This window comes from Falco cherrug, chromosome 7 (genome assembly GCF_023634085.1).
Source record: "Falco cherrug isolate bFalChe1 chromosome 7, bFalChe1.pri, whole genome shotgun sequence".
NCBI classification, from domain to species: Eukaryota; Metazoa; Chordata; class Aves; order Falconiformes; family Falconidae; genus Falco; species Falco cherrug.
Window position 1 is genome coordinate 36562610 of NC_073703.1, and position 27364 is coordinate 36589973.

General features: G+C 38.6%; 1 protein-coding gene across 12 annotated transcripts in view; it reads right to left on the reverse strand.

The window, feature by feature from the left end:
* Positions 1-27364, reverse strand: part of TRAF3 (TNF receptor associated factor 3) — a 71272-nt gene that overhangs the window by 36131 nt on the left and 7777 nt on the right. Inside the window, exon 1 of one of the 12 annotated variants that reach the window (XM_055715506.1) lies at positions 18991-19014. The exons of the other annotated variants lie outside the window; for them this stretch is intronic. The gene's annotated coding sequence lies outside the window, so the exon portion shown is untranslated. Of the gene's footprint in view, positions 1-18990; positions 19015-27364 lie in introns of those variants that run through there. 12 annotated transcript variants of the gene reach the window in all.

A 27364-nucleotide genomic window follows, 5' to 3' on the forward strand; every position in this document is an offset into this window, starting at 1 on the left:
CATTAAGCCCAAAACAAGTATTTTCTTGTAGATGATTTATGCATCTTTATTTTTGGTACAGAATTCTCCATGGAGACTAAACAGACAAAGATATTTCTTACATTTCTGATGCCAACTGTTATTTCTAGAAACAAAAGACAAAATCTTTGTAACTCATCACTGATACCATTTCATGCCTTTATCAACACCAGCTGAGTGAAGGTAGAGATGCTGAGTGAAGAATCCCCACTTCATTGTCTTCTTGCCCCAGGGGAAAGCCTCTCTGCATCCCCACCAAACACAGAGAGCCCAAACAAACCATCCTCACAACTCAGTACATAGATCTAATGATTGGGTCTTATTCAAAAGCACCCAAACAACCCCCAAGCAAGAAAAAAAACCCAAAAAAAACCCCAAAACAACAAAAAACAAACCCACACCACCTCCACCCAAACAAAACAGTTTCTACAGTAACTGAAAGGGCAATTTAAATTGTGGTTAATTTGAATTAACGTCTGGCTGTTCCTTGTCTACTCTTCAAAGAATGGAGAGCCTAATGCCTTGACAGAACAGGCATCTGAAAAAACAGTGTTTAACTGAAAGTAACTTGCACTTCTCATGAATGAGAAAATTCAGATTATTTCAGACCAGGGAAGTAAGCAAAGCCTGAACTGGAGTTTCAACAGCAAATATAACAGATAATGATGACGCCAAAAGAGGCAACTCAAGACATTGTAACCAGCACAAGAAACAAGATGCGATGTTGAGAACAAGAGTCTGAGAGACAAGGAGGCTAAAAAGTGCCGTGAGTGAGAAAGCAAAGCAACTGATGGAAGTTTGGCTTTAGAGATTACCCAAGGTACAACTGCCACTGCTGAATATCTGTGGCTGGACAGAGGGGAACCCAGTCATGACCTTAGGACCTGGCACTTTATGCAGCTGTAAGAGAATAGGAGATCAGCAAGACAGGAAAAAAAAAGTGCAACTCCATAAGCACCTGGACTGGTGAAACTTAGCTACCTATGGATTTGCTTCTTGTGTGGGACTGCAGAAAAAGCTTCATTTGGAACTTGCAGTTTAGGAATCCGTAAAGGTTTTCAGTTCTAAGTTGCAGATAGATACCAATTCCTCTTTTCCCTCTGCAACTGCTTTTTTTTTTTTTTTTTAAATCATATTCAAGAACACTATCATTCAGTCAACTCTTGAAGTCAAGTCAATTTTAAGCATGTTGACTGTTAAGAACAATACAGGGAACCTGATTTTCCTTAAAATGCCAGAATAAAACAAGGTATGGCCTGATTTTGGCCCACAGAAGAAATACAGAAAAACAGGCATTTATAAAAAAAAGATGCTGACAGGAGAATTGTCAAATCAAGGAAGCACAAAGTTCCTGAACTTAAAGTCACACAACACAACTACCGAACGCCTGTTTCCCCACTAAAGCTTCTTCCAAACAAAAAGCAGCTAAAAAGATTATGAGAGATGTGAGTCTTCCCATAGCATGATCTCTTCATGGAAACTGAAGAACTGGTCACAAGGAGGCAGGTAGGGGCAAGAAGAATAATATTAAAGATTTAACTGAGAAAGGTACCAAATATAAAGCAGGTGAGAGTTTCAGAGATACAAAACTGCTCAGGGGTTTGACTGTCAGCTGTCAAGACAGATTTCATATCAAAATCAACTGCACAGGACTCCACTTTTGGCAATGACATATTGGATATCTTGTCACAGAAAATAACCAGAAAACACACAGATAAATAAAATTTACTATGCAATATGCTTAACAGTCAGATTTGTGTGTCTCGGGTTTTATATTTCTGTTTTACAAAGAAGTATGTCAGACCAGAAAAGCTACGCAAGCGCAGCACCAGAGTAGCCGGCTTGGTGAGAGGCATTCTCTTCCCCAACACTTTGAACTGCCAGCATTTTCTTATGCAGAAAACCTACAAAGTTATTGTATTTTATTGTGATACTTCATGAATAGAGAACTGAGTTTAAAAGAACATCAGAACCTCCTTATTACAGGAAGACAGCTGCATTTCACAAGAGGGTGTGGAGACGAGATGTCTGTTGAAGTGCACACAGAAATCTGTATTCCCAGAGCCATGCCCTCACACACACGAGTTACATGCTCTTACAACAGCATACAGGATCAGCGGTGAACACAAATGCAGATAACACAAACATTTCAGCTGCCACCCTTTTGCAAATAGCTTTCTATTACGGTTTACATGCCACTACAGCGCATCATCTGCAACATCATCTCCTCCTTTTCAAGAACCTTTAACAGCAGGACTTAGATTATACCCCACAATCATGTTTCAAACTGCCAAAAAGAAGCAATTTTGAAGTTACACCTCAGTAAGATACAATGTGCTTACAGCGGTGAAGATAATACGCTTGCAGAAAGCAGGGAGAAGAGTCTAGCTAGAATATTCAAGATAGACTAGTTCTGGTGGGGGCCTCCAATTCCTAAAGGCATGGCAAGCTGCCATCAAGTCAGAAACTCTGGTTCTTGTTTAGCAAGCTAACTCTTAACTCCTAATTCACCACCGGCTATTACTTAAACTCCGATTTCTTACCCCTGGGAAAAATCATCACAGTAAGAATGAGACTTTTGGATGTCTTTTAAAACTGTTAGATCTTAGACAGCCACCTTTCAGGACAGATAAGCACGTAAAAAGAGGCACAGTCACCAAGGTCGGTTCTGTCCCCTGTTGATTACATTCTTTCAGCCACCTCTCCTGCAGCCAGCATATCCTTATGTTCATGCTTCTGCAGAGCAACAAGAGCAGAGATTGTTCTGGTCATCAGATGGGTGACACTGCTTGCCCTAGTCTGACAGATTTCACTGAGCTCCATCTTTTGTCACTACTCTTGTTCAATAAAAGTGGTACTTGCATATCTAAGCCCAGACCTCAGGTAGTTTTTCGGACTGTATATACTGTAATAAAGGTTAGAATAATTTGTTGTTACTTAACTCACACTATCATTAGTACAGCAGGTTAGAAAATGGAACCAAAAGTGAATTTACTGACAAAGACATTCCAAGAATTAGAAAGCATGGAAGTTCCCAAACAAAAAGCATTTTGCTTTTTCTTGTTTAATCAAGGATGCTGTTATTACCACAGAGGGCAAACATCCTAGAAATTTGGATTAGTATTCTGTATTACACCACATACATTTTTTATTTGCTCTTTTGCAATAAAACCAATTTGCAACACAGAAATACAATAAAGCTTCCATAAAAATTCAAAATAAATTTCCATCTAAAAAAGCCAGGAAAAAAAAAAAATAAACCTTACACAATCTAAAAGACCCAAAAAACCACTGATTGCAAAACGGACCACGGGATTTGGAACCTAGCAGGCTCTGCAAGAGACAGTTTCAATATATTGACAACACTAAGCAAATAAGCTTTTGCCAAAGTTTTAGAATTCAAAAAGGTCAAGAAGCTATTTGAAATAAATGTCTTTGTTACACTACCAAAGAAAAGGATAACAGAAGAGAGGATCTAATTTGGTTATTACTTAGGACAGAAACGCTTTTCTATCAAATTACAATTTGCACTGAGAACAGAAGTTACTCAAACAGAACACCACTGCATGCACAGTATCTAAATTAAGCTCTCAAAAAGAAAGTTGGACAAGGAGCTAAAGATCACAGCAGAAAAGTGACCAATGAGACAATTCAACCTGTCCTCTTCCAAAACCAGTCTATATATTTTTATCTAAAAAGCATAAAACCACACAAACTTCAGCATCTCATCCTAACGAGGTCTTGGTAGTGTGGGGTATGTTTTTTTGGTATAGCTTTTAACGAGATAGGGCTTGTGATTGCGCTGTCTCTCCTCCCAGCCTCTCAAAAACACATGGGAACCAACTGGTTAGATAGCTGCTCATTTTCATGAAACCTATGTGGGGAACAGAAAGAGAAACTTAATGTAGTTTCCCAGTGAGCAAGAGGGTGTAAAAGTGCAGCCTCAATCATCACCACCTCCGTGTGGTCTATTAGCTGGCCAGTCAGTACACGATTACCTCCACGCCAGCCAAGACCACCAGCTCCCTCCCTCTTGTCCCTCTTAGTTTCCTCCGCTATTATAATGGCGGGGAGTGGGCTGGAGATCTTTTTTTATTATTATGTTATTTTATTGAGGAGGGGGGAGTAAGGGGTAAAAAAAAAAAAAAAAAGTGGGGATACAGAGCAGAAATTAGTAGAAAACTAGACTTCATCAGTTTCACTCCTCACAAATTTTCTTCCGTACTTTACAGGATATCCTCAGAGCACCAGAAAATTGTGTACCCGGTGTGGTATTTCCAGCTCTTCAGTCTTCCCAGCCCATATGCTTTCTATCACCAAGAATTATTGTTTCAAGTTATCATCACACAGAAATCTTTATCTTAAATTATTAAAACAATCTGAACTTTTCCTTTGTCTTATATTCCAGCATTTTATAGCTTTTAATAAATTCCTAGCACATACTTACTGAAAAGAATGTACATCTTTCACTACGGGTTAGACAAGTCTTCTGACTCTGTTCTGCTTCTGAGTACGATTATAATACGCCACATATACTGTCATACCTTGATGACTGGTTGAAACAATAATGCAAGCTGAAAGCTGGATATTGCTGACAACGTATTACCAATTTACTCAGTGCACACATGTCAAAAAAAATTAAAGCTGAACAGGGAGGCTGCCATGGGAATCTTGACTCTAGAGCTCTTAAGCATGAAGGTGTCTTCCTGCAGAGCGCTGTTCTCACAACATCCAGCTACTCCTTGGCCACGTATTCTGGTAAAAAGCCCCACCACTGAGTCTGGATAGGGGCACAGAAGAACAACTGATCATTAAAATGCAAATAGCCTGAATCGCTCCAAAAAATTCCTTGGCAGTGACTGGTGCAGCACTGGAGTGGCAGGTCTGAAAGCAGAGGACCATCCATCGATTTTGCCTTGTGTGAGGTCGGAAGTCCCGGCACTGTCACTCCTCAGTCTGTACAGGGGAACCACAGATTTATTTTCCTTTTCCTCCATGCACTTGTCACGCCTGAAGCACTGTTCACTGTTTCTATACAGCATATATAGGATCAACTAACCAGTGCTGAGGTATTTCCAGCTTATGCTTTAAGAGAAAATTATAAGGGCAATCCGGGAGGATGGGGAAGGGTTGCTGGTCACCAATGCTAGGTATTTTACATAGCAAAAAAGACCATACCTTACCTTCTTTTATGCAAAACATTCAAATACTAATTCCTGTACAGAAACAAAAGCCGCATTGATACATAAAACTTATTTTTCCTTGTGTTAAAATTGAAATAAATTTAACCACTTTAAACTTTGCCTTTTACTTCCATAAGCATCCACCTTACTTGCATAAACTAATGCAAGCCAACTGTGAAGACGACCTTGAGATCATATACATAATAGAACAGATGAAGATCAATAAGGGAAAAAAATCACTACTTCAACATAAGCAGTAGGACAGAAGCATTTCAAACCACACAGAAGATATTGAGTATTCTCTGCACAAGGAGTTTCTGCCTTTTGCAGGGTCTTCACAGCCACTTATTGGTGCCATATCCCAGAAACACTGAGGTTGGAACGCACCTCTAGACATCATCTTGCCCAACCTCCTGTTCAGAGCAAGGCCAACTTCAAAGTTAGATCAGGTTGTCCAAGGCTGAGTTTTCAAGAACTCTAAGGATGAAGATACCACGACCTCTCCAAGCAACCTGTTCCAGTGCTTTACATTCCTCTGTGAGGAGTTTTTATTCTAGCAATTATGGTGTGATATTCCTATTTAGAAAAAAGGACTGTTCCAATACACGAACTACATTCTCTAGCAACTAAACCATAAACCATCATAATCTATAATGGCTCTACTCTATAAAAATTATAGAGCAAATCTCAAAACTACTTTTGGCTTGGATGGTACAGGCTATTCTTGACCTAGAAAAATCAGAAGGATAAGCAAAAATGGTACCTCAATATTCTTGCAAGAGAACAATCATGCATGTCACTTGAATCACAAACATGTATTTCCCATATTCAAGTTTATAAGATGACTGAATAGTAGCAAACAAACTATAAATTGAGTTTTACATTGTTTTATTCTTTTAACTTTTTATCACTTTCCTTGGCTCTTTTTCTTACGACAAGTCCACACTTTCATGAGAAGTGTCTTCATAGGGTTAAACAAAACAGCATCCCAGCACAGGAACAAATTTAGCAAGCCTGCTAGACTACGCTTTCATGAAAACTGTTCTAATATATACTCGCTCCTGCTCAGTGCAACAGATTTCTAGATTCTAAATAGAAAAGAAAGCATTGTATAGATGTGCAAAGTAATTACATCAACATTAAGAGATGAGAATGGGAATACTTACAAATAATAATGTAGTATTAATAGTTTGGAATATCCAAGAGCACAGGGACTGACACTTTTAGTAACTACCCAATAACATGTGGAATAGAATTAACACTCAGTCTAATATATACTGCCATGATGGGAGGAAAAAACCCAAATCAATCAAACAAAACAAACAAAAAAACCACACAAACTTTTAGAGGGATCAAATTTTAACTATTAAAAAAGACAGCAGAAAAGTAATTCAGTGCAATTTAGGAAAACTGATTTTTACATGACACTATGTTCAACTATGACTTTTTGAAAGTTAACAGCATTCTTTTGAATCATGACATATGGGCTGGAAAACAGCTTTATGATTGAGCCTGAGGCAGCAGTAAAAACAAAGTGTTTGTATTTTGACTTACACTTGCTATCTACAGCTCTCAATAATTACTTTGTAATCTCAGTGGGCTACCAAAATACATTATAAAGTCATTTGAAGTGCAAGAAATTAAAAGCCTCTTTTAGAAATCAAAAGACCTCTTAAGCTTTGAAAGCCTGGGTCACAACAGATAAGAGACATGCTGTCCAAGCTTGCAGCGAGTACCTTTTCTGCATTTTGAATTCCAATTTGGGTTCTTGTCTATGGATGCAGGAGAGACAAGAGAAAACATACAAGGTTACTGCATTTCACCTATGAAGTTAACCCCCAGTTGGGATCCATATTTCTATATGAGGTTTTTAGTAGAAGCATTTCAAGAATAGGAAAGATCAAAAGACAACCAGATGATCACAGGACAAAGTGTACTTTAATCTCTTCCTCTGGTGTTCAGGGGAAGTCCATGATTGAGATACATGTGCCAGTCCCATGTGGAGGAAGTGGATCAATACTGTGTATTTTTTTCGTAACTTCTGGCTCTGTTTACAAAGGAAAAGTTCTACCTACCACAGGGGGGGGGAAAAAACCCCTCAGATCAAATATTCTGAGAAATGTTGTGATAATAACAGTATTTCAAATTAAATTTCCTTTTACAAAATTGTTTTATATATGCTATATATTTGCTTAACTAGCAAAACCAGTTTATATTTGCATACGATGTACTCTGTTTTTATGGCAAGCTCTTTCCATCAGTCTAGATTTCTTCCTCTTCTCATTTTATGGCAAGCTAAACATTTCCTTTACTTTTGTTGCACAGCATAGAAGTCATTGGTTCACATGTTACACGTGGCAATGTCAAAGCACATACACCCAAAAGAGAAGTCATTCATTATATGCTTCACGCTTAGGATCCATGCTATGACCTGGAAACGGTAAATTTGAACTACCCATGACAAATCCTACCAAGGATCAACAAGGGTTAAGGCAGATGGTATATCCAAATCATTTCAGCCAAAGCATACTGTCCTAGAAAAAGAATTCTCATTTGCTAGTGACCTGAAAAAAGTCCCATTTTCCTCCCAGTGTGCCTTCAAGAAAAATCTGCTGCATGACTTATCAGAAACACCTTGCTTTTAGATTATATCAACTTAAAGACACTAAAGTCTTTTCATCTCTGAAATCACCAAGTAGGAATAAAAAAAAATCTTGCTTTTCAAGTTGCCAGTCTTTTTTTTTTTTTTTAACCAAGACCTATCAATGCTATTCATTTCCACTCTGTTAATCAAATAGATCCTCAGTTTCAAAACTAATGAAATTTCAGAAGTCAGAATAGCAACAGATATTCTTCAAATCACAGTTTATCTACTCTGCTGACTGGCAAGTGCACGAAGAATATTTCCTGCATTGCCAATTTCTGGCAGAGTACATCTGTGCCGACTCTTAATGAATCCAGCCTTGAAATATAAACAGAGGTACTATCCACCTTAAAATTCTTTACCTCATCTTCTCCAATTATTAAATGAAAGTATCTGAAGGCAAAGGTATCAGAGACAGACCAGCAAATAAAAAAACCCAAAGCACTTGAAGAGGCTTATTATAAATAATCACATGAAAACTGCCTTCTTAAGAATCCCAAAAATATTACATTAATCTGATTTTAGAATGCAGCTCATCTTGAACAAAATAATCCTCCCAAGAAACTCTGAACACAGCAGAGTATAGAGGAAGCTGGTAAATAAAATAGAATGCAACTTCAAGTACAGCTCTGCACTTCCTGAATTCAATGTTGAAATGAAGTACTGTGGAACTAGAAATGGCCATCCCAGAAAACAGAGACCACAGCATGTCACTTCCACAAGAAATTATTTCCACTGTAGCCAAAGCAAGTTCTCTAAGCACACATGCAAAGCTCAAAAGTCTATCTACCACGTCCCCTACGGAAACTAACTCACCCACATAAAATATTTCCTGCTCTTCCATTTTATCCATTCGGCCAACACAGACTATCAACACAGGCAAAAAAAAATATTACTTTTTCACACTGCTCTAAATACTAATCAAATTCTAGAAACTAACAACAGCACATGATACAAGCAGAATATTTTATTTAACATTAAACTGCCTGGAAGACGTTCATTCATGCACAGATCTTGACCTCTAACTAATCGTAAGTGGGTTTTTGCACCATTCTAAATGATGTCTTCAGCTTTATCTAAAATTATTTCTTCTTATTCAGGAAGGAAAAAAAGGCATAAGGGCAACACTCTCATCATTCATCTGTATTTTATTATTTATCAGACTGTGAGGGAAGACAAAGCATTGTCCACTTGTTAAGCCTGCTATCACGTCATTAAACTTCAGTGATTTCAGGTTTATACTGTATACAGAATCACAGAAGGGTCAGGGTTGGAAGGGACCTCTGGAGATCATCTAATCCAACCCCTCTGCTAAAGCAGGTTCACCTACAGCAGGTTGCACAGAATCACATCCAGGTGGGTCCTAAATGTCTCCAGAGAAGGAGACTCCACATCCTCTCTGGGCAGCCTGCTCCTGTGCTCTGTTGCCCTCAAAGTTAAGAAGTTCCTCATCATATTCAGGTGGAACTTTATGTGTTTCAGTCTGTGCCCGTTGCCTCTTGTCCTGCCTCTGGGTACCACTGAAAAGCACCTGGCCCCATCCTCTTGGCACTCACCCCTTAAGATATTTGCATGCATTGATAAGGCCCCCTTTCAGCCTTCTCCAGGCTAGACAGGTCCAGCTCTCTCATCCTTTCCTCATTGGAGAGATGCTCCAGTCCCCTCATTTGTGTAGCCTCCACTGGACCCCCTCCAGTAATTCCCTGTCTCAAACTGGGGCACCCAGAACTCAATATACTAAGAAAACAAATACCTCACTGTTTATATTGTATTTTCTATGACCAACATCTTGACGTTTGTAAAGAGGGGTGTATGGGGGGTATTGCTGTTAAAATTTTTCTATTAAAGGAAGAAAACCAATTGAAGCACATTTGTAAATATAATTCAGAGAAAAAAAAAAAACACAGAAAAAATTAAAAAACCAAAACACTTGTGCTAATATTTCTAGTTAAAATAAAGTGTATTCCAGTTTCTCCATCTCTAGCAAAACGTATTACTGAAGCTGAGTTTTCAGAAACTAAAAGTAAGGTTTGGAAAAAAAATCACAGACCCTTAATTCAGACTTGTCAACATTGAGAATCAGAACTTCTCATTCACTGCTATCTAAAGCATTTTTTACCTTCATGTAAGAAGTTGGGTCTTTTGCAACTGAAGATTTAGATTCACAAACCCATGTTTCCCAGCAATGTAAGAAACGAAGGAACTTGTTGCTTCCTCTTGTAGTAAACATAGGCTTTGGGAATATGCTATTGAAGGCCAAGTCTGTAAGACACAAATTCCTTCTGGTGTATGACAGTATTTGTTCTTCCAGCTGCAAAGTCTCATTAAAAGATTCTTTTACCTGGAACCTTCATGCAATTTCCTAGTTTCTCTGTCAGACTGAGATTACTTTCCCATATATCAAACTATTTTATTATTTTGCCTTGCCAACCTTAAGTCTCGTATTTACTGCCTGCAGGTTTCTAATAACTGTTATTCTGGAGGTTTCAGATCAATAGATATCGTTGACACCATAAGAATAAGCCATCTCTACAGCACCCGTTCAGATAGAATACTACAAAGGACAAAAAACCCCCTTTGAATATTTCTCTCTTGCACTGGCTTTTGAGAATTAACAAAAATCGATGAGGATCTTGTCCTTCTACAATTTACTTAATGTGAAGACTTTAAGAGTACTTTACAAATTTTTCTAACTAGATTTCAAATCACTACCCAAAAGCAAGTGTTTACCACTGTTACGCCACCAAAGAAGTTTAACACAAGAGACATCAATCTTTCAAAGAAACTTCTGGTGGAATTGTACAGTACTGCTGCTGCTTAAGAGACACGTTAAAAACTGGTGCTTTTTCCACAAGGCCTTAGAAAGATTTCTGTCTTCAGATTTGGAATATGAAGTCGCCAATTTCAGCTGAAAATTCTTTTTGCATGCCTAAAGCCAGAAGGGGCTATTCTAGTTAATATTAATGAAATTGTGTTCACCTCTACAAAATAAATACTGAATAGAGCAATTTTGTTTAATATATTAATTGCAATCTAGCATTTAAATGTGCATTTTTCTTTTTGAAAATTCAAACCTGAAAGCCTCCAGGTGTTGCACTAGCAACTAAGTGAGAATATTCAGAGATTCCTTGGGGAATTTATGCTGATAAAGAATATCTGTTTGCATTATGAAGATCCAGGTAGGCACAGTCTAGATATGCAGAATGCAAAGAATAACTTCCAACTGGAGCAAACGCCAGATTTAAAAGTATGCAGAAAACACTCACTGTTAAACCAAGAGGCTTAAGTCCTAAGATTAGTGTTTAAAGGATGTTGCACAGCTAATGACTATTCAGAGGACAGACAGTGCTGATTCCCCACTTACTTGCAAATAACTTGTATCTAAGCAAGGAAGCTTCCAATATTACAGCAGTGGTTTGGAATTCTTTTCCATCAGTTCCACTGACCTGTGAGCTCTGTAGCCTTATGTAAACTCACGCTGTATTTTTTTTTCTTTATATAGTTTTAGTAATTTATTCTCCTGTGTATTGACTGCACCAAGAGTTTTACTAATCACAGCTATCACCAGCATAGCTGTCAGCAAATAAGTGAAGGTTATCCCATTTTGAAACAAGGATACATTTTGTTATCAATCCAAACAGCTTCTGAGTCTCACTGAAGTAAGGGATTTCATTAATGTGCTTAGAGAGGATACAGGGCCAGCAACAGCTGTAATTAAGGCAAATCCACAATACCTTTAGTTCAGCTTGAAGAAAGACAATCCCAATTTTTGCTCTCTTCCCACATGCAAATTTCAAATCTTTATTATGTCACCACCCAATTTTTTAAAAGTTATCTCCAGATAAATTTATTTTTAAGTCGCCTAAGCTGAAAATACAATATGCAAGAGCTCACCTCTATCAATAGAAATTTCTTGTACTAATATACTAGCCTTTATATAGCCCCCTTTTTTCTCTCATCTGCTGAGTTTTGACCAATAGTTTCAATCAAGCCCTCCACTACCATATTCAAGTTCTAGCTTGAAGCACAACATAAAAAAAACACTACCACAGATTTTTGCAATATATATTCCTGGTGTCTGTCTTTCATCATAACAGGAGTGCAACTGAAATCAAGCGTTGCATATGGAAATTCAGACCAAAATCATAAAAATAAATGTTCATGCTCACAAAAAGTTGTAATACATTTTCAATGTAAGGAGGAAATATTATGTGTATGACAAGGTGCTGAATTAAAAACAGAGCAAAAAGGAGGTTTCCACTAAAGTTTGAGATGGCAGGTAAGAAGAAACATATTCCACGAGCCCCAACAACCTATTTCAATGCAGTAAAAAGACTGCTCAGGTAAAATCTTCTCCTCTATATAAATATTCATGCTTTGTGCAGGGAATAATCACAAACTCCTTAATAAATGCAGTAATTTGTCTCCTAACTATTAAGTGGCAAGCTCACAAAGTTTGCATTGAGTACAGCCCAGTTCAGGTATGCACCCAAACAAAAAGCAGAAGAAACCTAGGAGAGAAAGTACATTAATCTGTAATTCCAAATAAATCTTTCTCCTTCAAAGTTTATCCAATGCTATCAGAATTTTCATGTGTGATAAATGTGAGATTTTTCCTAGTAGCCATAAAGTTATACTAAAAACAAAAGCATCAAGAAAGAATTTTACCACATCACAACCACAGAAAGCAGTGGCAGTGCCACCAAAGAATTTGACACAGATGCGAATAGTTTCAAGCAACCTGCAAGTCAAGTTGCAAGCATTAGAAGATTAAAGTCGAGCCTCCAAACTAGCAGTAACACAATTCCATAAAATATATGTATTTTCTTGGGATCTATTTTTTAGAACAGGTTTGCCTTAAGAACAGGTTACAAGACCCTTTTCCATTTGAATACCTCATCAGTATCACAGCTGCTGTCAAAACAGCATACAGGTTGAAATCCTCAGTAGTTCTTACCTTCCTCCCAGCCCAACCTTTGCTCTTACTCTTTGCCTCTTCTAACCTCTTCACTAGCTCTCTGCTACCAGGTAAACGCTCTATCAGTCTGGAAATTATATCCTCCTCACATAACAATGCTCCTTGACAGACAACTGAAGAAACTAAAATATTAAAAAGGAGAGTTGTTATTTATAAAAAAAGCTCTGGATTTCCAAAGTTCATGCAACTATTCTTGGCCAAATCCATGTATTTCTTTTCTTCACATACTTCGTTCCTTCAAATTCGGAAGACTCTGATTGCTTACATTCCCTTCCTTTTACTTGAATCTCATTTGATCTGCAGATTGAGAAGAAAGAACAGGCTTTCTTCCCCCCGCCCTGTTAGGATTCTCTTTACACGTGCCAATAAGGGGAGCTTTGCTATAGTCTGCCCAGTTTCTTTCTTTGTCCTAAAGAAATAAAGGTTTATGTTACTTTAATTAAAAAACCCTGTAACAGGCTTCTTGGCATCTGTGAAGTTAGTGTAATGAAACTGAGGAAGTATCAAATTTTTAATGTTAAATTTTAAAAATAACATGAAGAACGTTATAGATAACATACCAATATATGATTTTTTAACCATTTTTTTCCTCTCATCCTCTATTGTTCACAAAGGACTCAACAAAACAACATTATAGGACATGCACAAAGTTAAAAATCACACCTAATTTTTCCTGCCTTCACACACACAAACTTCTCCACTCAGACACACTAGGTGTTATTACAGTCTGTACAAAATCTTCAGAGCTGTGCCACTTTCTTCATAGCAGTCTGTAAAAATCCATTTGGAAACCATCAGCCCAATTCTAGGAAAGTAACTAACTGTTCTGCAGAGCATTTCTTAAAAAAAGACCAAAAAACCCACAAACAAACAAAAAACCCACCAAAAAACCCAAAACACCCTACGACAGTATTAAAACAGATCATTAGAAGAAAGCAACCTGTTTTGGGGAAGCTTGTCTGATCTCAGGATTTTCACAAGCAGAGAAAAAGAGGAAGAGAGTCTGAAAGCGTAATTGATACAAATCTTCATCTCTATCCACCTGCATGCCTAAACGTGATAGTATAGTTTAGCTGCAACAAATGCTACAACAATGCCCAGGCCACCAGTACACTAAACCTGACGGCCCCCCAGTCTCTCTCATATTTACACTCCAGGGACAACATTTTTTGACCACACTGCAGTAACCTCACCTGCCCATTTACAATATATGCCGTCAAACCACACTTCTGCAAGAATTTTAGTTTCTCAACTCGTCAGTGAAGTTTGCATCCACCTACCACAGAGTCCAACAGTGCCAGTGAACTCTGACAAATCTGAGCAGCTAGTCCGAAGTGGCAGAGCAGCGATGTCCCCAGATGACACTAAGCAGGCCAGCACCAAGGGCCCACCTCAGCAGCATGCTCCCAGCTGCCATCCTGCCAAGATCCATCAGCCCCAGCAGTTACACACAGCTGGTTATGGAAGTTCAGTCAGTCACAGAATTGCATACCTGCTACTAGATGTGCCGGGCTCTCATTCCCATTATGTCTAAAGTAAATGACTTCGTAACATAAGACCAAGATAACAATCATTTAGTCAGGAGAAAAGCCACAAACTTCCACAGCTATAGGAGAGCCTTTCGTGTGGCTTTCTGATTTTTTCATCTTTGTCACATGCTGCAATTCGCCTTTGGTCCTCAGGAGGTGGAAAGGAAAGGCTACTACTGCTACTAACAAAGCAGGAGCCACATTACACTGGAGCAGAATCATATTAAGTCAGGCTAACAAGTGGTTTCAGACTCTGGCAGAAGAAACACACTGGCCAAGGACAGCCTGATCTGGCTCATTCTACAAAAACAGTAGCTGGAAAAATAACCCAGCACTGAGATTTTTAGAAAACTACAGGAATAAACTCTTACTCATATGAAAAGGAGATCTGCAACTGTACAACTTTCCCCACCAAAATAGTATATAAATTGCAAATCAGCCCATAATTCTTACAGATGTCACGAATGAGGCACGACACTCTGTACTAAATATTTATATAGTAACTCAGAAAGAAATCTAAGTTCTAAAGCTCTTTTAAACTCCCATCCTGAGTTTAGACACCAATTATGATTGCCCCAGTCACTGTCCATTCATATTCTTAGCTATAAAGCTGAATTTAGTGCAGGGAGTTTTGCAGTTCCAGCCTCTCCTCTCCCCACACACCAACCAACCCCTCCTCTTCTGATTCCGAGAATTCAGGTGCCACCAAGGTTTCATTCTTACTGGACAAGTGTACTCCACAGCTGAACAGTAACATTATGCTATAACCTTAGAATTCTGGCATTAAAAAGCCATCCAAAGACATGGATGAGACAGAAAGGATTGGGTTTTTAGCTCTTAAGATTAACATAAGAGCAACATTCCCTGAACACTGTTCTTGAAAACAACTCCTTATTATATTGGAGAACCAAAGTGAAAACTGACTCAAAAAAAATTATATTTTAATACATATGAAGTACAAATAACTGTGTCAACTTTAATCCACTAGATAATTCAGGGAATGTTACAGTGAATTTCTATGAGTTACAAGCAATAAAAAAGGTAATCAAAACTTTTATTTTCCAACAGAACACAATTATTGTTGCATGCTACAACACACAGAAATTACTTCTATTATCCTTTCTGTATTAGGCAACAAAAAGTACCTTACCTTTTTCTCCACTGTCTGAGCACAGAGGATTAAAAACAAAGTATTAGGAAAAAATTGCAAGTGTTTCATATCAAGAAAAAAAAACCAAGCCGCTGCATCAATAAACTTAACGTCTGTCCAGCATTCCATGCATACACTAGGGACACTTAATGAAAACTTATCCACCTCCTTTTTTTTGCAGGCAGTCAGACCTCCAGATTGGAAACCTGAAGGCAGCCATTCATTACCTCCTCCTGCTCCACAACGCAGATCTCTGCAACACTGCTGGAGGAGCCACCATAGCTTGGTTTTCCCTCCTAGGAACTCCCTCCTTGCCCATTACTGCACTGCAGTCTTTCTGAGGGCTACGCAAAACGCAAACTGGGAGGACTGGAAGGGCCCAGAAAGAACAGTTACAGAAGGAACATTCTTTCAAATCATCTCATGTCTTATTACTTGTGGGCTGAAAGGAATCAACTCAGTTTGGGGGATCTCTTAAGATGCTCTCTGCTGTTCCTCCTCTCACGTTCCTGCTTGCCTTCATTTATCATAGGGCAATTTTGGGATTTTTACTTTGTGGCAAAATGAGAGCGAACTGGGGAAAGATAAACAGGCTTTTAAATTTTTAAGTTGTTTCTTACATTTAGTGACTTGTTTATATTAAAGCTACCTTTTATTCTCATAACCACTAATATTTTAAGGGGTTAAAAAAATTAAACAAAAAGAAAAGTCTTAAGGTTTGGGGTGTTTGGGGGGGGGGGGGGCGGTGTTGGTGGGTTTTTTGCTTTTGCTGCTTAAATCAGGGAGTTTAGTTAATTACCTATTTTAACACTTGGATGCCTTCCCTATACAATTAAAACTGCCATGATTACACAGTAGCAGCATTTCTGAGACAAATGCCTAGCAGGGGCATTTGTAATTATTTCCCAAGTGTTCCACCACAGCAGCTAAAGAATACATCCCAATATTAAAGATGTTTTCACAGAAGGATTGAGGATGGAAGGGACATCTGGAGATTACTTCGTCCAATCCCCCTGCTCAAGCAGGGTCAGTTGCCAAGAATAGTTTCGCATCAGGTTTTGAGTATCTGCACAGAGTGCGACTCTACTACCACCCTGGGCAACCTGTTGCAGTGTTTGAGCACCCCCACAGCCAAAAGTTCTTCCTTTGTTCACACGGAATTTTATGGTTTTTATTAACTTATGCCCACTCAGGACACTAGAGGTCAAATTTATACTTGGGTTAGCTTTTTTTTCCATCCTCCCCTTGCTTTTTCATTCTCCATAGATGCATTTAAGAGCAAAGGGAGCAACAATGAGTGCTCAGTGTCTGCCAGGCAGTTGTCAGCTCATGTGCAACAACAAGGCTCATCACTGCTTTCCATCCCTCCTTCCCTCTGCATCCTGCAGAGCAAGGCTCAAGGCCAGATCTTTCAGCCCATAGCAGCCCAGCTGCCTACCATCAGCAGCCTGTGATTCCTTGGAGATCCACATCCTCCTTCCTGCCCCATCTTTTCTGATCTGGCCTCACTGAAGCATCAGGCAAGGCTGAACACATGCTGACAGTGACACGGAAAGCTCAGAAACCTCCAGCAGCTCTTCAGCACCTCCCCACCTTCTGCTGCAGGCCCCCAGGAGAAGAGGCAGTAGCCAGCATCCAGAGCATGTTATACGGGGGATAAGCAGAAAGGAAAGTCTGGAGGTAGATGCATCTTTTTGGGTTTTGGCTCACAGCTATGAAATCGCTGGTTGTTTTTAGTGGCGTATTTCAACAAGGTTTACCTTGGCCTTTTAAAGAAAAGGTAACGGGCAACATAGGTACTGACTCACAGATACAACGAACATCCCTACTACCCACTGCCACACGCACAGATGAGAGAGATTAATTTATCACAGCTGTGCACAAGTCCTTTGCTTACTCTTCATAGGAGCTCCTGAGTTTCCATGCACTAAAACAGCAGGTTTACAATTCCTTTGGGTTTTTTCCCTTTTTCTGACATGGCTTAGTTAAAACTGAGATTCCTGTAATGGACAACATACACTCAGCTTAGGCTCCCAAGCAAAGTTTTAGTTAGTTTTATTTTAAGCTTGCCTATACTAAATATACTCTATTTAACACTAAAGGTCGTCTTCGGTTTCAAATCCCTTCCCTGGTTTGTAGAACAAACATCACATACCACATTTGAAAAATATGATAATGATTTTAAAAAAAGGAGATGTTGGCTTTGAAACAGAAAAAAAAGATATCAGAAGAGCTATCAGAGACTTTCTGCATGATTTAGAGCACTTCCGTATACTTCTAGTCTCCTTTGTTGTGGAACACATATAATGCCTCCTTTCTCAGATCTTACCTGGACACCTACCAAGCTCCCATCTCTTCACATACTTGTATACATATTACCTTGTATAATAGGACGACTTAAGCTGGGAACTGTCGCAAGTGATAAAATAACTAAAAATAAGGAATACAAAACCATAATTTTATCTTGGTAAAGTTGGGGGGAAGGAGGACCAAAAATATCCCCTTGCTCTAAAAACAAATAAATGGTAAAATAAGATCTTTAAATATTTTCCATTTCCGTAGTTAGTGTAAAACTACCACCTTAATGATACTTTTTAACCTGTTTTGCTTCAGGACACTGAGAATGACTTGAAGCCACATGCAGCCTAGTTGCTTTCTGATTGGGATTCACACATTATCAAGGTTGCACACAGTATTTCCTCAAGGAAAAACACCCAAACACCTGGCACTAAGTTAGAAGATGGGGCCAAGGAAGAAAATCTTACAGAAATATAGCATGTCTGCTTCATAAATTGTTCAAGATCCCATGAATTCTTGAGGGGAGGGTAAAAGAAAGAAAAAGCCAAGATAGTATCCAATCATTCCAGCAGACTATTTCCTCCTCCTGCACTCTTCAGGTGCTCTGTCTAGGTATTTTTTAAGCTATGTATAATATATATATTATTATATTTTTAAGCTATGTAAAATAAAAAATAAAAATAATCTTTCCTTCAGATGTTTAATGAAATGGAGGTAACAAGTTTGCTTACTTTCCTTACAAATACAGCAGAACTGATAAAATGAACCAAAAAATTATAAGTAAAGAAGCCTACATATACTATCAGGCAACTTAATTCCATCAGGCACAGAGTGCAGAAGAACTTGCTAAATAGTCCATTCTCATTGTGTGGAAGACACAGAACAAGGAAAAGCAACACTATAAAAGGGTTTACTTACAGAAATAAGAATGAAACTCACTTGACTTTTGAGGTATCACCCTCATTCATAACTAAAGCAAGTCCAGGCACTGAAGATGATTCGTAAAATTAATACCATCAACTTAAAAGATGTGAAAACGCAAGGTACTTTACAGTTTCATGCAATGATACAAGTACTACCAAAAGAAAAAAAAAATCCCAACAAAAAAACCCAACTCACAGAACTGTCACGAGGTTTCTAAATGTACACATCACAAAAATACATACAGCAGAAGAATTGTTGCTACCTACCTGTTTACATGAAAAAAAAAATTCACAACACAAACCACAGTGACACACTAGACTGCAGTCTGTGCTTCCAATGGTTTAATATATTATCTCCCACTGCTGAGAGCTGGTCTTGATTCAGTTAAAGCCTAAGCACTCAGGCTCTCCTGCTGGGAAACAAACAAGTCAAGTCGGTTTCAAGCATCTATTAATATACAGAAACAATTCTCACAAGCCTGAAGGCAGAAAAGAGAAATAGTAGGTTAAGGTTGCACGAAACTGTAACAAACTAGAGCAAATCAGAAAGCTGCACTGAGATTCAGTAATTCGCAAGAAAATTCATTGCAAAAGTCTATTTACTTCATGGAGGAAGTCACCACTGCCACCAGTTAGTGAGTCAAGCTAATCTGCAAGAATGTTTTACATAATGGGAAAATTTTTATTGGCCAGAGGTTCACAGTGTTCTTAAATTTCCAGAAACTGCAGATGTAAAGATACTTCTGTTAACCTAAACCAAAACCAAGAAAAGAAACTATCTGACCATTTCACAACATATGTCTAGTTTTACTAGCTACTGTACTTCAACCTATTCGGCACAGGAAATAATTACGCTTCAATATAAAAGGAAGGAAATATGAACACTGAAAACACAGGTAGTTTTAATACTACCAGCAAATGGTATTAAAACATACTGGCTGGCACATCATCACCATTTCTGAACCGTGATACTGAGAACTGAAGTAGTTTTTTAAATTACCAGTTTTATTCTTGTAGAAAACTAGTACTAGTGAAACCATCGGAACGGATTTACAAGAAAGCACGATACCATCTTCTTTCTTCCACCTTCACTTTATTATGAAATAAAAGCTAACGAGAGCCAAGAATCCCTGCAGACAGACAGTAACAAACTGAACGGTGGTCTTCCCTTCTTTTAGCAATGAAAATATGCTGCAACACAGCTACAGTATAAAATCCATTTTGCTCAAAGTAGCTCGAATGAATGAATCTTTCCTCACTTTTCAGAAGGCTGATAACAGCTTAAAGCAAGCCGTTTCAAAACATTTCACAGCTCTAGTATTCCTCTTATTCTGCTAAAAATGATCCATTTAAAAATACAAATTTGTTCAGATTATATTTTAGGTGCTGCTTTTAAAATATTTTTAATGATACTTAAGTTTATTTTTTTAATTACACAAGTATTAGGATTTGAGCTCCAAAACAGGCTTTAAACTACAAAAGTGACCATAAACTAAACACTACTATGTAAAGCCTCAAAAGAGCAAGTACACATTGAAGCGGTACAACTCTTACCACGACGATGTAATACAACTTCCCTAACAGGCCACAAAGCATGGGGGGAGCAAGTTTAGAAGCCCAACTCCAGAGAGGTAAATTCATCATCTTTTGCCAACCCCTGGTGGTAAGGTCTCCATAATGCAATACATTAACAACTGCTTCTGCGGTCCTTATTTTATCTTACTTACAGTGATGCAAATCCTTTATAAAAAGTGCTGCCCTACTGAAACAGTCTTTCTGAAGCACAGTACATTAGGAAATCCTATCTCACTTTTCTCCCCATAGACAATTTACCTATGTATTTGCCAGCAAAAGCCGTATTTCTGATTATGCGAGTTCCATCTTAGTTGATGGTAACAGAAGAATGAATGAATGAAAAAAGCCTTCCGACCCCAGTAACTGTATGTTCCTTTTTAAATTGAAACCTAATTAAGAGGGCTGTCTCCACTGCATGACAGAACCAACCTGTAATTATGGAGAAAGAAAAAAACAAGTATGCAACACCAAACAAAAAGCACATTTCTTTCTGATGTCTGGCGATACACTCCATTTGAAGGGCACACAGACCAAGACCAGCGATACAGCTGCACTGCCCAAGTGAAAAGCAACATCTCTGTCTTGCAATGACCAAAGCAATCTCTGGGAACCATCCTGAGGACCCAAAGGCATCCATCAGTTCACACAGAAAGCAGACAGTAGCACAGCTTTTTAAGTTCCACAGGATAGCTAAATACTTCTCCTCACCTGCAACTAGATTTTTCCTGTCAGTCTTGACAGCACTGTGCTTTGATGGACTTCATCATCTTTATCCACATACCAAATACCAGTCCTCACCCTCCACGAACTGGCAGGCTGCACTCCCTGTATGCCTTATCAAAAAACCACAGCCAGAACAATACTGGTTTTGTGGTCTGCCATAGGTTTTCCACCTAAGGCAACTGCTACACTTCAAATCACAAGAGTAAGCACAGCTCTTCCTAAAGCATTAGACATCTGGAACTCACGCTAGAGCAAGCTTAATCTGCTGTTTTGCAAGATGGCTCTACAGAGATCAGAACCCTTGGAGCTACTGTCATAAGCTAAGGTCACACCGTGAAAACAATTTCCTCAGTTCAGAGGGGAATACAATGCTATAGAGGCTTCGGTCGTTCTTGTCTAACACTGTATCTCCATGTGGTTCGGGGAAGGACTTCAGTACAGTAATCCAAAACACAAAATGCAAAAAAAAAAAAACCAAAACCCAAACCAAAAAAACCCACACACACCCCAAACTCTAGACCAGAGGCAAAGTATGGATTAAAAGAAGAAATCCTTGCAGCAGCAACCAACAGCTGTGTTCTAGCCTATAGCCCAGGCCCTGATGCAGTCCTCTGGTGAACGGAAACAAGTAGACAGAACACCACACACACCTGAAAGGCTCCTTTTTCCTGTACTGGAGACCTCTGTCCTTCCAGAGTGCTCTGCTTGTGGACATAAGAAGATAAAGCCCCCTGTGTCACTGTTTGAGAGTTCTCTACTGACATAACCCACTTCCCAGACTTTATACTTCCAGTGCAGCTATCCATACGTCTGAGTAGGGACTGGAGACAACCCTAAAGCCTTCTGTGCTTAGACGACCACCAGAAATAATTACATGACAGCAAATGGCTGGCAATGGTATTTAAAACTGGTAACATTCCAAGATCTGTTTCCCCTGTGAATTTCTGCCTCATTCAGTATTGGTAGTAGGTCAGTGTTATCAGTTATACATACCCTGAAAAGTCATCAGCCTGGTACCAATTCTCACCTGGCCTGCTTTTCCAGTTAGTTAATTTGGACTAACTAGTTCTGCCACAGTCACAGCAACACTGTGACACTGTCACAAAGAGTGGCCATTTTGAGTATGTGCAGAAAGAATGACCCAGTCACCACTTAGTCTCATCCTAGTTATTGAAAACAGACTAACATCCTGTATTAGCTTAGAACAATGGAAACTGAACACTTCTGTACTGGTTTACAGCCATTATACTCTGGCCTCTTGATTCTTGCAGTGGACATCTGGATATGTAGGGTAGTTTCATCAGAGGGCGTAAGGAAACAGCATCTCAAAAGTCACTTGTACGCAAACATTGAAATGTTTTTAAGAAACCTTTTATTTGCAAGAAAATGAGTAGAGACCAGAAGAACAGACACAAAAGCTTTTAAGGAGAGTATCGTACAGGCTCAGGGAGCTCTAACAGGGAATAAGGCCACATAGAAATGTGTTATTATTAAAACACTCTCTAGACACTCTTGTATCCATTTTACTTATTATATGTAATACTTGGCAACGGGCTCTGATGCTTGAGCCCTGGTGACTATCTACAGCCATTAAGATACTGGTACATCTTTATTTGGCCTTTCCACATCTTCCTTGGAATTTACTATGCTTATGGTAGTAAAAAAACCAAAACCAAACAAACAAAAAAAACCCACCCACGGCCAAACCACCATAATTCTGTCTCCTTGTTTTTTTACAGTTCCCTTCATAACATCATACAACACAAAACTCACGTTCACTGGTAGTTTAAACACCACTCCAGGTACAAAGTGAACTCCAGCACACTGCAGCTCTGGGTCTACTCCAAGGGGAAATACACAATTTCATTTCAGAGTTGGTAACAGCATCAAGACTGATGCATTGAATCTAGTCTTAACATCAGGTCCGGGCATTTCACTAAGATAACACAGAAGGCTGTAGGCCAGGTACTTTGAAGCTCAACGACATCCCGAATGGGATTCAGTACTTGAAATCAGGAGAACAAGAAAACCTAAAGCTGCACCCTTGGTTGCAAGAAAAACACAGGCCATAGGAAAACTTAAGAGCAGTGAGCTACTCATTGCCACAGACCTCATATTAAGACCTGTTCATTTTGAACTGGAGTTATGTTCTCCAGAATGCGTACAGAGGTTCCCAGTTTGGTATCCATTTGCAAATGTACTAAAACCAACTGACCTCTATTATTCAGTCCTTCAGGTCACTACTGGAAAACTTTAACTATCACACAAGCCAAAACAGATGCTGAGGCAGTATTACCCAAGATGATGACAGTTACCTGCATCTTCCTGCTCACTTCTGCAGTCCATTGCATGCTACCCTTGCAGCTGTGTCCTTTAAACCAGGCTGTTTCTCCTCAGTCCCCTAGACCCTTAATCAGGACTCACAAAGAACTGTGATAAAATACTATGGAGAAATTTCTAATGGCCCTTAGCATCATTCTGTTATCTTGCAGATGTTTATAGACAAAACATTTATATTCTAGTTTTTCTGGAAAATACATTTCATTACTCTGTTTCACATCACTCGTATTGCAGAAAACAAAATCACAAGATCAAGTACAAACACTCTTTCAAATTGCATTTAACCTCAGTCAATTATTCCAAACACATGTAAAAGTCAACAGCTAACTGGTTTATGCATTGTATCACTTGGTTCTTCTAAAGACAGAAGAAAGAAGAATTACTTACTTAATTTCTCTTGGCATGAATTTTTGTCGCTTTTCCCTCCATACTGGCTACTGGAACAATACCTTCTTACTGCTCAAGACCATATGAAAAACATTTACTCATTATCCTTTTAAGTCCAGTGTTAGTTTGGTATTGCTTTATGGCTCAAACACTTCCATTTTTTTTCCCTACACACCTGTGCCCTTCTTCCTTACTCCTCTTTAACACAGTCACCTAAATTCATACAATTTCTTCTCAGATTTCAGATCATTAGCCACGTAGTGATTTAGCCAAAGTGATCTGTTGCTATGTTTCTGTGCAAAAAAAAGTAAAAATTAATAATTCACACTTGCTCCCTAAAAAAAAACTTCACTGAAATCCTTTTAGACTGCAACATGCTTCTTATGGCATCCTACCAACAAGTTTTCTGAATTCTTGTTGTCATCTTTATTTTGCTGTTCTTCCTCCTTTACTTCCTATAAATACCGATTTTTATCAGTTCAAGTTAATCTTTCACAAGCTGCCTCCTTCTTCCATCTTTTTAACCAGCCCAATCATCTCTTGGTCAACATTAAATCAAGACAATCATCCACATTTATTATCAAGAGCTTTCCCGTACATCAATAAATTCTTGCATAGGAGTGAATGTCCCACGCACCTTTCTCAAAAGACATCTGCTGTAAATGAAGGATTTTATTTGCTCAGTTCTTATGTTTGATCATTTGTTCATTTAGTACTTGTATAAAACAGAAATAAGTTTCACCACCGTACCCATTTTTGGTGGGCCTGTCACAATACCACCCTTACCACTCCGTAGACCTCTCCCTCTTACCTTCTTCACCTAAAAATAAACACACACGTCCGTAATACAATACATTCTCACTTCTTCCCTGACCATCCTTACTATGCCCTCTCTAAATCAACATTCCTGTGGGATATGCTGTTGATGCCATTTTGGCTACAGGAATGATAGATATTCCTTGATCTGGAATACAAACACAGCAAACACAGTGACAAATCCTGTTAATTGTCAAGTCTTAGCCTGCAAACACAAAGGTAGACTCCAAACCAGCTGAAAGCCAAGGTAGGAGGGAAGATGCAAGGCTAGGTTTTGTTAATATTTAAGTGTCTATGAAAGGAGCCCAGGACGCTGTCACCCTTCTGTCTATACTCTACCCTATAGCAAGGTTAGAACCAAGGCTTCAAGGTGACCAAGCACGACTTTCTGCCCAGTTCATTTCCACCTTTGGTTTTGGCATCACTTAGCAAGCCAATCACCTAACTGAGGAATAGCAACTTCACATCTGATGTCATCCAGCAGTATGACTTCACATCACAACCGCTATCTTTAAATGATCCCTTTAAGGGTTATTATTAGCAAGCTGTAAGTTATTATTAGCACACTGAGAAAACACTAATGACCAAGTTCTCTCACGCAACAGCTTGTCTATTTCCCCAATTACCACATAACTGGTAACTTTTCCTATTTGAGTTATTCCAAAAAGGATGAATAAGACCAAGGAGAATCATTCCTCTGCCTGTTACTTCAACCTACCAGATTTTGGGGAACAGCACCTGGCAATCACCCATTTCAACCCTGGCCAAGGTTACAAAGATTTTTGCTAACTTCTCATTTTTTTTGAGGACAAAAAAATAGACATGAAATCCACTGGCTGCTGCACACCACTTTAAAATGTTAAACTCGGGCCAAATCTGTTAAGCTAGGTTCCTGATGCTAGATCCGAAATTATTTAAACCACCCAACCCCATTAAGTGGATTCTTGCTAAGCTGCTACTTCTTCAAAAGGAAAAAAAAAAATCTCAGTTTCTTAAGAAAGATTTTATCTCTTACATTTCTTGCTCAATGCTATTTAATGCTACTAGACTTTTTGCTAGCTGGTCACAATTACCCTACTCTTTAAATCACACTACAAATACTTCTACCTCTAACGAGAAGAGGGTTGTGGCTTTATAAACCTGTCCAACTAACTCTATAACTCTTGACCACCACAATTTCTAAAAATGAGGTGAGTTTTCTACTTACAACCCTGTGCTGTGGGAGAATTCAGACCTCAGCAAATTTGCCTTGCTGTCTTTGAAGGAATCCTAACAGCAAGGAGCTTTTAACAAGTACACTTGGGAATGCACATTTTTTTTAAAAAAAATTCATATATATATATATCTCAATTCTAACTACTGCAGAGTGAGTCGGGCGTCCAATCACGGGTGTTTAGTACAATTTTAGATGGGTGCAGGACTGGCAGGTAGGAAGTCTGGCCATATGGAAGACTGCATGCTTTTGGAGCTCCAGCTTCAGACCACGTGGAATCACCTACAGCATTTAAGATCATACTCTGACTCTGTGTTTAGGCACCACCTTTGTTCCCTTAAGTTCTTCTAAAATCACTAGCCAATCAGGGCTCAAGCAAAGGAATGCTATCATTATGTGTTTAAGTTAAAACACTGCTCTTTAAAAAGAAATGCTGGTGTACAGGGATCAACAAGATAGGAGCTCAAATACTAGATTCACAAGGGTTTTATTGCTGTAATAGTCAGTCTAATTTCTGGATTTTTTGATCAAGTATTTCTTTACATTGAATTTCTTTAATACTGCAGTATCCACATCTACATGATAACAGTGCATGAATGTAACATATAGGCAACACTTAGACGAGAGCTACAACAGAGGCAGCTGCAAAAATCTAAATCACCCATGCAAAAAGCTTATGATCTATTTCTTCCATAGTCCTTCCTATGAAAACAGCCTGTCTTTTTAGTATCTTATCAACTAGCCCTGCTTTTGGGAAATATTTTAATAAAGATAAGTCCTTTTAAAAATAAAAAAATACAGCCATGAAAACAGTTCTAGGCAGAAGCCTGCTTTCATTAGGCATATTAATATTTCAATCCCAGCAGCACCATCTAATGGAGAGCTCAACAATTTTTCCCCTTCTTTAACGTGACAAGCATTTTATTTTGGAGGTGTTAACAACTGATACTTCAACACATGGCCTACTTAATACTCTATAAAAACTGATTAGCTACAAAAGAAGCCAAATCATTTCTCCATAGGCAATAATCACACGGTTCTTTCTCCCCACAGACATTACATTCACATACAAATTTACTGAATATGACCAGGATGTTTGTTTAACCAGGAGTGAAGATTTTAGTTAGAAATACTGTAAAAATAAACAACCAAAAAACCAGTAACTGGGAAGCAGCAATGCCAGCTTAAAAATAAAGCTACCTTAAGTGTGTTTAAACTTTACCTCTGAAAGCAAGAGAGATGTCAGTACCTCTGAAGCATAAGGAATATTGACAAACCTGGACTTCAACCACAGCAACATAAGTCACTACCTACATCTGCTTAAGATGAAGTTAAGTATTCCAAGACATCTTCAGGTTGCACTTCTGCTACAAAAGATGGGTAGCTAATTGTCATAAACATCAATAAAGCATGTAGCATGATGACTCTCGTCAACTTCCACTATTTCTCTCATTACCATTTTCTCATGCAAACAAACATGACAGAACTTATGTAAGAAACAGATGTACAGTAGTAGTATTTTTTCCTCACTGTATTTTGTCCTCCTTGTTCTTTATTTAAATCACAACACTGCAAGTAAGGGTTCAA